Consider the following 16480-nt stretch of genomic DNA (forward strand, 5'->3'; position numbering starts at 1 on the left):
TGGCACTATAAGTCTTATAATTGTCCCTATTCTAGAGATGAGAAAACTGAAGGTCAGATAATCTTTTCAATATTAAATGCTAAGTAAAATGGTGAACTCACATTTCAAGTCCAGGCTCTCTGGTTCATCAGACCAAACACTTTCTGGTATCTATTAATATATCTGACAGTCTGTTTTATGTGAATTTATCATATTACTATAAAGTTGAGTTTGAGAAAGATGCACTTAACATTATGCTAGGTGTAGCAACTTCTAAATACTTGGATATCGCATCATACCAAGGAAATCAAACAGGTACCTTCATGGTCATTCAGTAGTTTTAAACATTTTCAGCAACAATATCATTACTACTTTTGTGGAAATAAACAGAAATGTTGGCACTGTACACTGTCAATGTACACAGTCAATGTACACTGACTTAAGGGACTCCCAAAAATGTGATTTTCCTATGTCTTTCCAGTTCAGTGACAATAAAATGAATAATATGAATAATAAATAAAATGAATAATAAATTTCTTAAAACTACTAGCAATGGAGTTTTTCATTGACATATAAAGCATAATTAACAGCTGTATAGGAGAGAGAGAGGAATAAAAATAGAAGAAAAAAGAGAACAAAAAGATTAAAAAGCATAATGTGATAACTCCCTACTGATCAACCCACTGGGTATGTGCCATAAAGGAAGACCGCCATGTCTGCCACCAGCCCCAGTTCCTCAACACTTCTCAGAATAAGAGAATCTAGCCTCATGGAGTGTGAATTTCACTTTTAAAGTTACTGTGTATATGTGTTATGCAAGATAGTTTCAATTATTTTATCTGGAGCTTAAGTGAAAAAAGTGAAAAGGACTTTGTTTCAAAATAGGAGAGAAAAAGGTTGACCAAGTTCTTTGAGAAACTATATGTCAGATTACAATGTAGTATCTAAATATGCTCATGTACATTTGAGGAAAAAAGTGAAATTAAATTTAAAATGACTGATAATTTTGCCCGGAAGGTTTCATCCAAATAGCATCTCCAACCAGTTTCTCTTTTCCAAACTGCTTTTAGAAAAATATCAAAATTCCCCTTCCTTGCTTATTTGACTCTGTAGAAGCCAATCATCAAATATATCCTTGTTCTCCTTGGACAAACAACGACTTGCCCAAGTCCAATTTATAAGCCACAAATTCTACTAAGATAAGTGGCAAAAAAAGATCTAGTTTAGGTTCCTTAGTTCCATCTATGTTGTCACAAATGGCAAGATGCCATCTTTTTTATGAGGGTATTATGCTAAGGGAAATAAGTCAGACTGTGAAAAACAAATACCATCATGATTTCACTCAAATGTGGAATATAAAAAATAAAACAAAAATGAATAAGCAAACAAAACAGCAGAGTCAGACCTATAAATGAATAAAGTGATGGTTGCCAAAAGGAAGGAGGATGAGCAAAATGGGTGAAGAGGAGTGGGAGATCCAGGCTTCCAGTTATGGAATGGATAAGTCAGAGGACTAAAGAGCACAGCAGGGAGAATGTGATCAGTGACATTGAACTAGCGGTGACAAATGGTAGCCACACTTGTGGTGAGTATAGCAGAACATACAGAAAAGTTGAATCACTATGTTATACACTTGAAATTAACATAATGTGTATTGATTATACTCAAAAAAAATTGTAATATTTTGTTTTAGCCAAAGAGAATTGTCTGGAAATCAGATACATTTTAAATTTTTGGAAATCATAAAATAAGGGATAAAACCGCATCTTTTTTTTTTTTTTTTTTGCACAAAATTTGAGTCACACCTAGGGGAAGAATTGCGTGGGATTTTAAGTCATTCCCTCCTTGAAACCCAACAAGTTATCCTGCCACAGTAGCAAGGAAGACACAAGACTCCTGGGATTTTACACTCATGGAACAAAATGCAGCATGAACTTCTTGTTCCTATTATTCCCTTTTGTCTCCCCTCCCCCACTTCCATAGAGATGTTGCACACTCAGTAGGTTTGTGCCCCCGCTGACAAAGCCCAACGTTAGAATTATCAACTGTATATCAGGGTTGCTAACAAACATATCCAACTATGCCCCCAAAAGAAGATGTTATCTAAATTATTCCACTCAAGAAACAATTCTGAACTCCACTGTCAAGAAGACACTATCTCTAACTTCCTAGGCTGTTTTTTAATATCCTTGAAAAGGTGGTCCAAAGCAGAATCTGATACAAGATGTGCAAAAAATGTGAGACTCATGGAGAACTGTCTTCTGACAATAAGCTCACATCAAAATACTTTGTGAAGAATAAAGTTTTCTTAATGAGAAACTCATTGTTCATAGACTAGATAATCATAGTGAACTCATATTTTGTATATCAATATATGTGTCATGGAATATAAAATCAAACATAACAGATAAAGGAATTTTAGAAAATTTTGATTATACATTATCTTTACACTGGATTTTGTGGTAGCACATTTCCCCTTCATTTTTGCTTAATTTTCAAAACCTCTGAGAACTATAAGTTGCTTTTATTAGTGTTGTCATGTTGCATGTAAGACAAAGGAAGTTCGTAGAGGTTAAGTAAATTTGTCCGAGATAATAAAACTAAAATCTTTTTGTTAAAATGTACAGTGCTGTTTTATGAAAATAATTCTGCAAAGATTACAGTTCCTCAATCTAATACAGATAAGAAGGCTTTAGAAGTAAATGATATTGATTTTTTTCTTCCACATATTTTTTTTTCTGAATTTTTCAATTCAGAGTAGAGTTAGTTGAAGAATTTAGTTTCCTTCTTTGAGATTTCATAAAGTACAGTGGGAAGAATAACTTCTTAGAAGATGGAACCATGCCCAAAGAATTCATCTCCACAATTTATTAATACTATAATCATAGTAAGGACTTAATTTTTCTGAGCCTCCTTTGTCATATCGGCAAAATAGGGATATTATTAGTTACCACAGAGCTTTAGTCTACAAATTAAATTATATAGTATATGTAAAGTTAACAGTACATACTAGGTATTCATTAAAGTAGAATGATAATTTTCATATTCTGAAAATCAGTTATTTCAGCTATATATTCCCCCTTCTGTTTTAAAGCTATTAGACATAAGGAGTCTGAGTTGTTTTAGTAAATTAGAAAACAGAATTTTGTCCAGATAGAGCTGTTCCATTAATTGTTTTACAGTGCTATAAATCACTTTTTAAAAAATAAATAATCCAAGAGACATTTTAGTTATTAACATGTTAGTTTGTGTTCTAGTTCAAACGTGATTTTAGTTCAGCGAAATATACAATATCTTGATTGACTGGGTATTTTGTGTGACATGCTAACTCATCTATAACAAATTATAATTTTATGGTCATCTTGCAACTGACTGTAAAAACTGAAGATGATGTGAAATTCTGTAGAAACACATTTCTAACTATATCTTAAAATTATTCTCATCCTATTCTCTATATAAAACTAGTTTTCCAATGTGTGTATTTTTCTATGAATTTTTTTCACATTTTATTATTTTATAGGTATTCTATATATTATGAGTGGTGTTTCATTTGTTGTTTATTTTTTTTAAGATTGCATTTATTTATTTGAGAGAGAGAGAGCAAGAAAGAGCACTAGTGAGATGAGGGGCAGAGGGAGCAGCAAACTCCCACTAAGCAGAGAATCCCCATATGGGGCTAGCTCCCAGGACCATGAGATCATGACTGAGCAGAAGGCTGATGCTTAACTGGCTGAACCACCTTGGTGCCCCTCATTGTTGTCTAAATCAGTAGCAAATGCATTCTGACACAAATATTACTATTATCTTTTGAACTGGTTAAGGTGAATACATTTAAATTTTTTAAGGTGAATACATTTTTAATTGTATTGTAAAGTACTTCATAGTTCACATAAAAATGGACTTGATATGTCATTATAAAAAAGCAGATAAAAAATTAAAAAAAATTAAAAAGCAGATGATCAAACATACACAATTTCCTTTTTTTTTCCCTAAACAAGTATTAGAAGTACTCTTCTTACCAGGGGTAGACCAACTATAGCTAGAAAGTCAATTCTGGCCCACTACTTGTTTTTGTGAATAAAGTTTTACTGAGACACAGCCAAATTCATTCATTTATATGTTGTCAGGATAGCCTTTCTTATTGCAATGGCAGAATGAAGAAGCTCTGACAGAGACCATACAAAACCTCAAAGCCTAAAACATTTATTTTCTGGTATTTGCCAAAAAAATTATCTTTACTTTATCTTTGTTAAATATATAAATGATATAGAGGCATATAAACCAAAGCATGAATGATTCTCATTCGCTCATTACCCACCATCCTCAGTGTAGGCCCTTCATTATTTAGTGTTTATTCACTTAGACCATTCAACTTATAACTCTCAAAGTGTTTTTTTATATTAAACCTCTGAAAGTCCACAGAAAAAATGCAAATAATACATAAATATGAAATCTCTCTTTGAATACTAATCTATCTAATCTAATCTACACCCACAGCCAACTGATTCCTTCGTGTTCTTTACAGTTAACCACCATTATTAGATAGATGTTTTTCAAGAATGAATGTATTCATACAATTATTTATGAATATGTAATTGGTGGTCTGTGTGTGTGCTTGAGCCCACTGCATCTCCTATTACATACTTTTCTGCAACTGCCATCTTTCACTTCTCTTGGACATTTGTTGGTATCACTATATCTATGTATTTGACATTTTAAAAATTTGTCATAGATTGCCTGCACCATAATTAAAAAATAATTTTACTCTTAGAAAAATGTAAGCTCATTCTAATTTCTCATATACTACACAAAGCTTAGTTCCTGCTTTAAGGACTAATTCATTGTTTCAAATTACACTTCCTTGAGTGATTATAAAGTTGGATATTCTTTATTGACAACTCTATTGCCACTCCCAACTACATTTGCACACACTCTGATATATTTTCTCCATTGCAGTGACTTGTTTATGCTTCTTTTTCCTTAAAGTAAAATATATAAGTAAAAGATGAAATCCAGACACACAATATTCAGTGTCATGCAATGAATCAGAAACACTAAATATGCAAAGTAGGATAGTGTTACCCACCATCAGGTGAAAAATAAGTCAAAAGCAAATAGACCTAGAAATTACAAAGTTAATGGAACTAGTAGACAATGACTTTAAAACAATTACTACACTATGCTTAAGAATTACAAAGAAACAATGAACATATGAAAAGAAATAGAAGCTATATAAAAGGAAGTGGAAGTACTAAAGATAAAAATAAAAAATCTAAAAATATTCACTAGTTTTGATTAACAATAAGCTAGGTACTTCAGAAAAAAAAAAGTGAATTCAAGGAAGATGTAGCAATAAAGCTACAATTAAATGTAGAGCATAGCTGAGAACTGAACAGGCCTTCGGTGAGTATTAGGAAAATAGCAAGTGATTTTTTGTGTGTTTTTTTTTATTGGAGTTCGATTTCTCAACATATAGCATAACACCCAATGCTCATCCCGTCATCAACTGGTTTAAAATATATATTATCTGGTTCCAGAAGAGCAAAAGAGTTGTCAAAAATTTGAGGAAGCAATGGCTGAATATATTCACAATACGTTTATAAGTGTAAATACTTCAGTCAAGGTAGTCAATGGAGGTGGAAAAAAGAAATATATTCTTAAATACAGCCAATGTAATACTTTTATGTGAAAATGAGGTGTATTTCTTCTAAGACTAAGGCAAGAATATCCACTCTTAATATTTCTATACAATCTTTTACTGATCACGTCAAGCTAGTGGAATATAGCAATAAAAACAAGTTACATGTAGATTAGAAAAGAAGTAATAGACTCTTTATCTTGCAAAGTTTATGTATAAAGAAAATTTTAAGACAGAAGTCTTCAGGCTTTTTCTTAAAGAAACCGTTATTAAATATTTTAGGCTTGCAACCCATACCACCTCTTTTGCAACTACTCAACTCTGAAAATGTCGCTTGAAAACAGCCATCAATGTCTAAACAGATGGCTATGTCTATATTCCAATAATCTTGCTTATAAAAATATACCAGTGGTGTCAGCAAAAACGTAGGAGTAGGGAACCTTCCCAGAAATTCCCCCCAAATGACGAAAGCTTCCAGAATCAACCTTATTGAAACTCTGAAAATATTCTAAGGTTTATAGCAACCAAGCAAATGTTTAGCCAGGATAAAGGCCACTGAAAATAGGATAGGAGATCTTTGTGGCATATTAACAAGCATCACCTACACCACTCCCCAGCATGGTGGTGTCCAAACGTGGCAGTCTGTGTTCTTGCTGTGGATAGTTAATACTTGAGGGAGCAAAGCAGCTCTTGATACCAGGAAATTGTGTTTATCTATTTTGAACTCAGTGGGGTTTCCTCCTGAAGGACTGTTCTAGAGGGCTTCCTTTTGTTTTGTCTTATTTGGAAACTGTCAGGTTAGAGGAGCTCTGTCATCTTCAAAAACAATAAAAGCCAAATAAAAGACGTAGGGGTGGAAAAACAAAAGAAACAGAGAAAAGAATAAACACACCAGAATTCTGGGAAAAGGGCAAAGAGTATTGTGGGAGAATAGGGATTTTTAAAGCTAACACATATGTGGGTTCAGGTCAGTTAACATGCTCACAAAAGACCAGAGAAGACATTAAGCTTCCAACTGTGATTTGTCTTTTGGCTCAGAACAAGTAGGAAATATAAGCTAGGTAGAGTAGTAAATGGCCTGGCTAGGCATTGAAGGGATGCCCCAACAAGAGTCAATTTGAAAAGACTTGAAGATTAGTATTTCACTTTGCTTTGTTTGTTTTTTCTTTTTGTTCTTTCCCTTCCCTTTTTCTATTTCCCTTTTTCTATCCTTCCTCTCTTTCTTCCTTCCCCCCCAATCTTTTTTTTTTTTGCATATGATACTCAAAATGTCCAATTTTTAACAAAAACTTACAAAGAATGCACAGAAACAAGTAAATATGATCCATTTACAGGAAAATAATAAATGAATATAAATTGTCCATGAGCAAGTGCAAATGTTGGACTTTCTAAACGAAGATTTAAATCACTTTCTTAACTGTGCTCAGATAGCTACTGGAAACAATCAACAAAGAGACAAAATGGGAACAATGTATAAAGTAGAGAATATCAATAAAGAAATAAAGTGTAAAAAGGACCATAAAAATTCTGGAGCTGAAAAGCACAATAATTGAAATAAAAATTTCACTAGAGTTCAACCGATTTGAGAAGACAGAAGACTGACTCGGTAAACCTGAAGATAAAATAATTTGACCAGTCTGAGGAGAAGAGATAAAAAAATAAAGAAAAATGGACAGAGCCTAAGGATCCTCAGGACACTGTTGATCACACCAACATATGCATTGTGGGAGTTCCAGAAGGAGAAGAAAGAAAAAAGGGCAATATTTGAAGAGAAAATGACCAAAAATTTCCCAGATTTCTTGAAATATATCAATCTAGATATCTAAAAATCTCAGTAAACTGAGTGGGATTAAATAAAGATTACTAACTCATTCTGTAAGGCCAACATTACCCTTATACAAAAAAAACAGACAAAGACATCACAATTAAGGAAAACTACAGACCAATATATCTTATGAATGTGAATGGAAAACCCTCAACAAAATATTAGCAAATTGAATCCACAACATATTAAAATAATCATATAACTTGACTAAGTGGGATTTATCCCAGGAATCAAGGATGGTTCAACATAATAAAGCTAATCAACGGCATTAATAGAACAAAGAGGAGGGAGGCACAAGATCATTGTAATTGATGTAGAGATGGCATTGGACAAAAATCAACGTTCTTTCATAATAAAAACACTCAGAAAACTAAGAATAGAAGGGAACTTCCTGAATGTGTAAAGGACATTTATGAAAAACCCATGCCTAATGTCATGCTCACTGGTTAAAGATAGAAAGCTTTGTTCCTAAGATCAGAGACAAGATAGGGATGTCTGCTTTTGCCACTGCTATTTACATTGTACTGGAAGTTCTAGCCAAAGCAATTCGCTAATAAAAAAAAAAGAAAACCCATCCAAAGTATAAAGTAAGAGTTAAAACTATCTCTAATAGCTGATGGCATAATCCTATATATAGAGAATCATAAAGAACACACACATAAGCCTATTATAGCTAATAAACAAATTCAGCAAAGTTGTGGGGTACAAGACCCAACACAAACAAAGCAATGAACAATTGGAAAAAGAAGCTTAACAAAACAATTCAATCTAAAATGATATTTAAAAGAACAGAATACCTAAGAACAAATTTAACAAAGAAAGTTAAAGATATACAATGATAACTATGAAATATTGCTTAAAGAAATTTAAAAAGATCTACACAAATGGAAGATATCCATGTTCAAAAATTGGAAGACTTACTATTATTCAGTTGGAAATACTACTCAAGGTGATCTATAGTGATCTATAGTATCAATTCAATCTCTATCAAATCTATTGAATCTCTGTTTCAATGGCCTTTTGGGGGTAGAAATGGAAAAGCCAATCCTCCAAATCAATCTTGAAAAGAAGTGTAAAATTGAAGCACTCACACTTCTATTTCTTTTTTTTTTTATTTATTTATGATAGTCACACACAGAGAGAGAGAGAGAGGCAGAGACACAGGCAGAGGGAGAAGCAGGCTCCATGCACCGGGAGCCCGACATGGGATTCGATCCCGGGTCTCCAGGATCGCGCCCTGGGCCAAAGGCAGGCGCCAAACCGCTGCGCCACCCAGGGATCCCCCCACACTTCTATTTCTAAAGTTATGACAAATGTACATTCATCAAGACTCCGAGGTACTGGCAGAAGGATAGACATACAGATCGATGGAATAGAATTAAGACTCCAAAAATAAACTTGTATTTATGGCCACTTTGCTTTCAATAAGGGTGCCATCACCATTCATTGGGGCAAGAATATTTTCCTCAAGAAAAGAGGCTGGGATAACCAGTTGTCTGCATGCAAAAGAATGAAGTTGGACTCCTAACTTACACCATATACAAAATTTTAAAAATGTAACAGTATTATAAATATAAAAGCTAAAACAATAAAACCCTTAGGAGAAAACAGAGGTAAATCTTTATGGCCTTGGATTTTTGCAATGGGTTTTTAGATGGGATACAAAAACACATGACTAAAAGAAAAAATAGACTTTAAACTTCAGCAAAATGTAAAAACTTTGCCAAGGGAGTTATTAAGAAAGTGAAAAGACAACCTACAGAATGGGAGGAAACATCTAGTATGGGTCTACTATGCAAAATATATGAATACTCTTACCACAGCATAAGACATCAGAAATGGCTAAGTACTTTAGTAAACATTTGTCTAAAAAAGACAGACATCAAGATTTCAACAAGCACATGTAGAAATAATAAATATCATTAGTCATTAAGAAAATATTATCAAAAATAAAATGACCCACTACTCCTTTTCTAGTTTCTTTCTGGGCCTCAAAAAGATACATGTTATAGGATATATTTTTCCATTTCGAGCTATGTTTTATTTTGAATCTTTTTTTTTATTCTGTTCTTCCAGTTCTGTGATTTCTAAGTATCCATATTCACATTCACTGACTCAATTTTTGACATGGTCCAATTTGATATCATAGTAATCCAGTGATTCCTTCAATTTAAGATTTTACATTTTTATGTCAGACTTTATATGTACTATATTTTAGTTCTATAACCTATATTTAATTATATTTGGATGGGTTTGTTTTGTTTTATTTTGTTTCCTACTTATTGAACTACGTATCCACTTACTAATGAGTTTGAATTTAAAATAACTGGTTTAGGGATGCTGGGTGGCTCAGTCAGTAAAGCATCTGCCTTCATCTCAGGTCATGATCTTGGGATCCTGGGACCAAGCCCCAAGTTGGACTCCCTGCTCAGGGGGAGGGAGTTTGCTTCTCCATCTGCCTCTGCTCCTCCCCCATGCTTGTGCATTCTCTCTTTCAAATAATAAATTTAAAAATCTTGCAAGAAAATAAGATAAAATAGCTACTTTAAAGTCTTTTATATTAATAAACACATTTAGGTCATCTCAGAGTTTCCCCATCTGGGTGTTTTGTTTTTTTATACATGGATGGAGAGAAAAAGTCATGAGCTAAGGAAATAGGAAGTCTTCGAGAAACTGGAAAAGGCAAGAAAAGATTCTCCCTACAGCTTCCAAAGAGGAAGTCAGTCTTTCAATACTTTGATTTTACCCCAGTAAGACCTATTTCAGATTTTTGACATATAGAAATGTAAGATTATAAATATGTATTAGTGAAACTTCAAGATTTGTGGTAATTTTTATAGTAGCAATAGGGAATTAATAAGCTTCCTAATCAGCTAACATCTGACAGCTAATTTAACCTATGTTTTAAGGTCCATACCAAGAAAAGAAACATGATAAGTGTATTAAACTCAACAGTTTATTAGCAAGATTAATGAAGTAATGAAATACTTCATATTTATGAATACACATAAAATACTTATCTCCATGACTGGCAATTGGAAGTGTTTAATAAATGTTCATTATTCAACAAAATTTATTGAGCATCTACCATGTGTTAGTCTCTATTCTAAGGGACAGGAAATATAGTGAGGAATAAAAGAAAAAAATATTGCTCTCCTAATTTAAATCCTAGTGATAGCAACAGCTAGTACTTAAAGTATTTCTCTGTGTTCCAGTCACTTTTCTAAATGTTTTACATATATTAATTCATGCCATCTTCACAACAACCACATGCGATAAATTCTATTATTATCATTCCCGCTTGACAGATTAGAAAACTAACTTATTCAAAGTAGAAGAACTAGGATATGAATCCAAACCATTTGTCCAGAATCCATGTTCCGAAATATTTTTTTTTTAAGATTTTACCCATTTATTTTAGAGAGAGAGAGAGAGAAATAGAAAGCATAAGCAGGGTAACGGGCAGAAGGATGGGCAGACAGAAGGAGAGGCAGGCTCTGTCTGAGCAGGGAACCCCATGCAGGGCTTGATCCCAAGGTCCCCAGGATCATGATCAAAGCTGAGCAGATACCTAACCGACTGAGCCACCCAGGCACCCTCCTGTTCTGAAATTCTATGTTGTCTACTTCTCTCTGTACTCTGATTATTATATAATTTAATGTTCAACGTGAAGGGCATTGAATGTGTGACATGAGAATGCATTTACATTTACTAATGAATGAAAACACCATGATGTTGCTTTCTAGAGAGTAGATTTATGACAATGATAGTGAATGAAATTAACAGCTGATTAGAGCATAATCACATGAAGTGCACCATTTAATCCACTGTCCCAAACATCATGCAGTCTGTTTAGGATATACAGAGAAAATGTTAAGTGACAAGTTGATATTGGTAATGAAAATTAATATTTGAAAAAAAAATACTTTTGGGACTTAGAAAAGCATGTGGAAAGTAGAAGGTATTTAAATATTTATTAAATGAATGTCAGTGTTACTTTTTAATAAAGCATTTGTTTTATTTTCATATTTTAAGGGCAATTATAGAAAAACAAATGCATTCTTAAATATTAGATATGATTTTCCTTTAGGTTTTGTTTTTGTTTCAATCTTAATTTATGGTTAAGACTTGTTTAATTTCTCCCTTTTAATTACCAAATATGTGCATTTTTGTATCTTTTAAAATTCATTATCTTTGAAAGAAAGTGATTTCTAAAAAAATCTTTAAAAACACTTTCTGTGGATCAATTCTACCATTTTCTGTTTCTAATTTATTGTCATTTTCTATCTTAGTTACAGTTTTTTTGACGCCTTTCTAGATTTTTTTTTTTTCTGGCTTCTACTTCACCATAATGTAATTTTTTTTTCTTTTTTTCTGGCTTCTTTAATAACCACCATGTACCTATTTGGGAATAAATATTGGCATGGGAATAAGCCACATTGATAGAGTATTTAAAATTTTGTGAAGGAGGGAGCATATTAAGATATTTCTATGTATGTAGATAGCTGAATACTTGCATACTTAAATATTACTTTGCTATATATGTTTGTGCATATATAAACTATATGTATGATGTTTAAGAATGGCTATTTTTCAAATGTGAAAATAATTTTTAAAAACTTTTTGCTTTTTAAATTTTCTACAATGAACGTATATCTACTGTTTATTATTTTTGAAGGAAAAAATATTGAAATGTTAACTTGAACAAGAATATACAGTGCTACATGGGATCAAAGGTGTTTTCAGAATAAAAGTTGTTCATTGGATTTAGCAGCAAGTGGGTTTATTGGCACATCTACAAGAGTAATTTCAAATGAATTTTGGTGACAGAGACTCAACTACATTTGACTAAGAATTAAATGGCATTTATATATATCAAATATTCTGCAGTAAAGTTGAATTGGGGGTGCAGGGGCTGGGTTTAGTATACTTTATTGATGGTACATGACAAGGCAGGGCTTCCCCAGTCACTCTCCTTCTTAAAAATGTCTGGAATGGAAATTGTGTAGAGGTTGTGAGAGTCTCAGTGTGTTGAGGGATGATTTGGGGCAAAGACTCCCCAGCAACCAAAAGCTGCTCCCCAGCAGCTTTTCCTCTTTCTCTTGCTGGGGCTGGTGGTCCAGAGGACTCTAACTTCTTGGAGGCTCTGTGGACGATACGGTCCATCACTTGGTTGCTATAACCAAATTCATTGCCATACCAGGAAATAAGCTCAACTCAGTGGTCATTGAGGATAATGACAGCCCTGGCATCAAAGGTGAAAGTGGGTGTCACTGTTAAAGTCACAGGTGACAACCAGGTCCTCAGTGTAGCCCAGGATGCCCTTGAGGGGGCCCTCTGATGCCTGCTTTAAAACCTTCTTGATGTCATTGTATTTGGTAGCTTCCTCCAGGCAGCAAGTCAGATCCATGACTGAGATGTTGGAGGTGGGGATACAGAAAGCCAAGCCAGTGAGCTTCTCATTCAGCTCAGGGATGACCTTACCTACAACCTTGGCAGTTCCAGTAGAAGCAGGGATGTTCCAGGCAGCCTCTCAATGGGGCCATCCACAATACTCTGGGTGGCAGTGATGGCATGGGCTGTGGTCATGAGTCCCCCCATGATGCCAAAGATATCATAGATGACCTTGACTAAAGGGCCAAGCAGTTGGTGGTGCAGGAGGCATTGTTGACAATCTTGAGGGGGATATCATAGTTCTCATGGTTCATACCCATCACAAACATGGGGGGCATCAGCAGAAGGGACAAAGATGATTATTCTCATGGCCCACCATTCAAATGACCCCAGCCTTCTCCATGGTGAAGACCTCAGTGGACTCCACAACACATTCAGCACAAGCATCATCTCATTTGATGTTTGCAGGATCTCACTTCTTGAAGTTGGAAGATGGCTTTCTACTGATGACAATTTTCCCATTTTAGCCTTGACTGTGTTATTGAATTTGCCATGGGTAGAATCATACTGGAATTTGTAGACCATGGGATTGAGATCAATGAAGGGGTTACTGATGGCAACAATATCCACCTTGCCAGAGCTAAAAGCAGCCCTGGTGACCAGGTATGCTATATGGCCAAATTTATTTACTCTGACCTTCACCTTCGTGTGTCAGGGTCCCAGATGGCACCGCACCAAAAGATGCAGTTGTCCAGTGGGAAGTCACAGAGAGCCTAAAGTTTAAATTTTAAATAAAAAGGAATCAAAAGGCAAAGAAAAGCTTAGAACAATAAGTAAAAGACATTCTTAAAAAAAAAAAAAGTGTGGCCATGAATCCAGTCTCTGAATAAAAAGAGGACATAGAGTTGTCGCTATTGTTTTTCCAGGTGGTAGAAACTGACCGTACTCTTATGCTGATTTTGAAGAATGGTTGAAGATTTAGATGAATAAGGGTAAACTTGATAAAATAAGATCATTGGGAAAGAAAAAAAAAGCAGATGGAATTTAGCTCATGAGGAGAGAGGTAGGTCTTTGAAGGGAGAAAGAATACTTCTTTTCAATTAACAAGAATGAAGAAAACTGATGCTATAGAAATGCAGAGTAGGGTATGGATTTTGATCTAAAAAAGAAATAGTCAAGTGATAGGCTATTTTGAAATATTTCTGGATCAAGTACATTTTCCTTTTGTTCTATAACCTATACATAAGCAACAGCATGTTTTTTATAGATTTCATAATTAATGGCCCACAGGCTAATCTTGGCTAACAGAAATGTTGTTTATTACCTGAGAGAAATAAGAGGAATCCAAATAAAAACGTGGACTTCTGTCTTGTCTTGAAAAATTGAAAGTATTCTTTTGGTGATTCTGAAAGTCCCACAGTAACAATATTTTTGAACAAAACAACTATAACAACTTAAGCTGCTTAATTTTCTTTGGTGAGATTCATTATAAGAAATCTACAGCCTTGTATGGACTACTCCATCTCTGCTACACACCACTGTCTTCTATTCTTTAAAATCTTTAACTCTTGCCCATAATTTTCATCCATAAAATACAGCAGAAACTGTGAGTTATGGAAAGAAAGGTGCCTATTGGTGATACAGGGAGGAACAAGAATACTCTCTTCTCATCTCAAGAAATCAAGCACCAGTGTGTGAATCTGGAGGAAGGAAAAATTACTTTACAATGTTCTTTCAAAAGGCCCTTATAGCTCAACACTATAAGACAGAAATAGCTATAACCTCGTGTGAACTCTGTTGGTGGTCAGACTGAAATTTGTATGGCTAAAGGGTACATTAGCAATAATGGTAATCTGTAGCCCCATGATCATAATACTCTAGCATAGGACTCAGGTTCCAAACTCTGAAAAATTGGTGTTAGACTTACTTTCCCATATAGTGACATATTTTCCCTTTTGTTATGTGTTCAATATCATTTTAATTGGAATTTAGAGAGGAGTATGTCATAGATCACAATGTCAAACTAATGCCATTTTACCTTAAGTATTGACAGCATATCTCTCATCATTTTACCTGCTTTTTTTTCCCCTTTTTGTCCCCAGTACCTTTTATTTCTGTTAGTAGAGTATATGTCTAGGAGCACCTGGGTGGCTCAGTGGTTGAGCATTTGCCCTTGGTTCAGGTTGTGATCCTGGGGTCCTGGGATCAAGTTCCACATCAGAGTCCCCGCAGGGAGTCTGCTTCTCCCTCTGCCTATGTCTCTGCCTCTCTTTCTGTGTCTTTCATGGATAAATAAATAAAATCTAAAAAAAAAAAAAAAGAATGTATGTCTACAGAAAAGGCACAGAGAGAAAGATATGAGGAAGGGGAAAGGAAAGGGAGTAAAGGAGAAGAAAGTGGGAATGGATTCTGGAAACTCATAATTTAAGGAAAGAACACACTTATTAGCCCAGATAACTGATTTGAAAACCAAACATACAATATTTGCAACAAGAAACCTGCCCCTCAGTCCCACCCCTACATACTACCCTTGCTTCAGGTGGGAAAGAGGAATACTGAGTGGAAGCAATGAAGCTGCTATAGCAGGAATGAAGCAATGAGTGTAGCAATGAAGGAGGCTGTAGACTCAGAAGAGTGGGATAGGACTATCAGGGTCATTGTAGACAGAAATGGAAAGACTATGATGAGGTGCCCCAGTTGTTACATCTGTGAGTCCATCACTATGCCAAGGGCTCAATCAGTTCCCTCAGAAACACCTTATTCATGACAACACTTACACTGTCTGAATCTGAGAAGCTACCTGGATTGTCTTACCAGCTAGCTGGCTTCAGGTTCAAAGCTGACCATCCATCAACTACTGAAAGTTTACGATACTCGCCATGCCCAAAGCCTGGCATCCCTTTCTACCTTCTCCATGAGTTAAACAGTTTTTCCATCACTGATGACATTCATAACATTCATAAGTCCCTCGAGAAAGGGAATCGATTCTTAAACATTCACTATTACTCTAATTCTCAACCAATAATTAAGTCCTCCGAAATCTGTGATAGGGAAGGAAAATCCCTGCTAGGATCCCACGTCCCAAACCAGTATTTTGGTCAAAGTAATTGGCACTAGCCAGAGATCGTTCTCTGAATTGGCACAAAGATAAACTATATTCTTGTTTTACAAATTGAGGAAACTGGATATAATTCTTAAAGCAATTGGCAGCACTTGCTGTATTTTAAACAGAACAGAGTAGCAGGATTTTTTTTTTTTTAATTTAGGAATATCATCCTGACTGCAGTGTGGAAAATAGAAATGGTAGGTGAGGTTAGGAGAAAGTGTAAGTAGTAAAAGGACCTGGGGGAAGCCTATAATGGCAATGACAGTATGTAACCTTGAACAAGCTTTTTACCTTCTTGCAAGTTTATTTAAAACATGAAAATAATAATTTACACATAATTGTGTTGTGAGATTTCAATTCCATTGTTCCTATGACCAACTGACATTGTGCCAACTGCATAAAATAAGCTTCTTCCATCAAAGTATTAATTCCCTAAGGATAGAGTGTCCAACTCTTTTATTTGTATATAGATGTCTTCATCTAAGTTCATAGTAAGCACTTAAATGCTGCTTTAGTCAATGATGACTATTATGTGTGT

The 16480-nt window shown here is 34.6% G+C and overlaps 1 pseudogene; it reads right to left on the bottom strand.

Moving 5' to 3' along the window:
• LOC129515215 (peroxiredoxin-2-like) overlaps positions 1-15733 on the bottom strand; it is a 113143-nt pseudogene extending 97410 nt beyond the window's left edge.
• Between the last annotated feature and the right edge of the window lie 747 nt (positions 15734-16480).

Source organism: Nyctereutes procyonoides, unplaced genomic scaffold (assembly GCF_905146905.1).
Source record: "Nyctereutes procyonoides isolate TBG_1078 unplaced genomic scaffold, NYPRO_anot_genome, whole genome shotgun sequence".
Classification (NCBI taxonomy): Eukaryota; Metazoa; Chordata; class Mammalia; order Carnivora; family Canidae; genus Nyctereutes; species Nyctereutes procyonoides.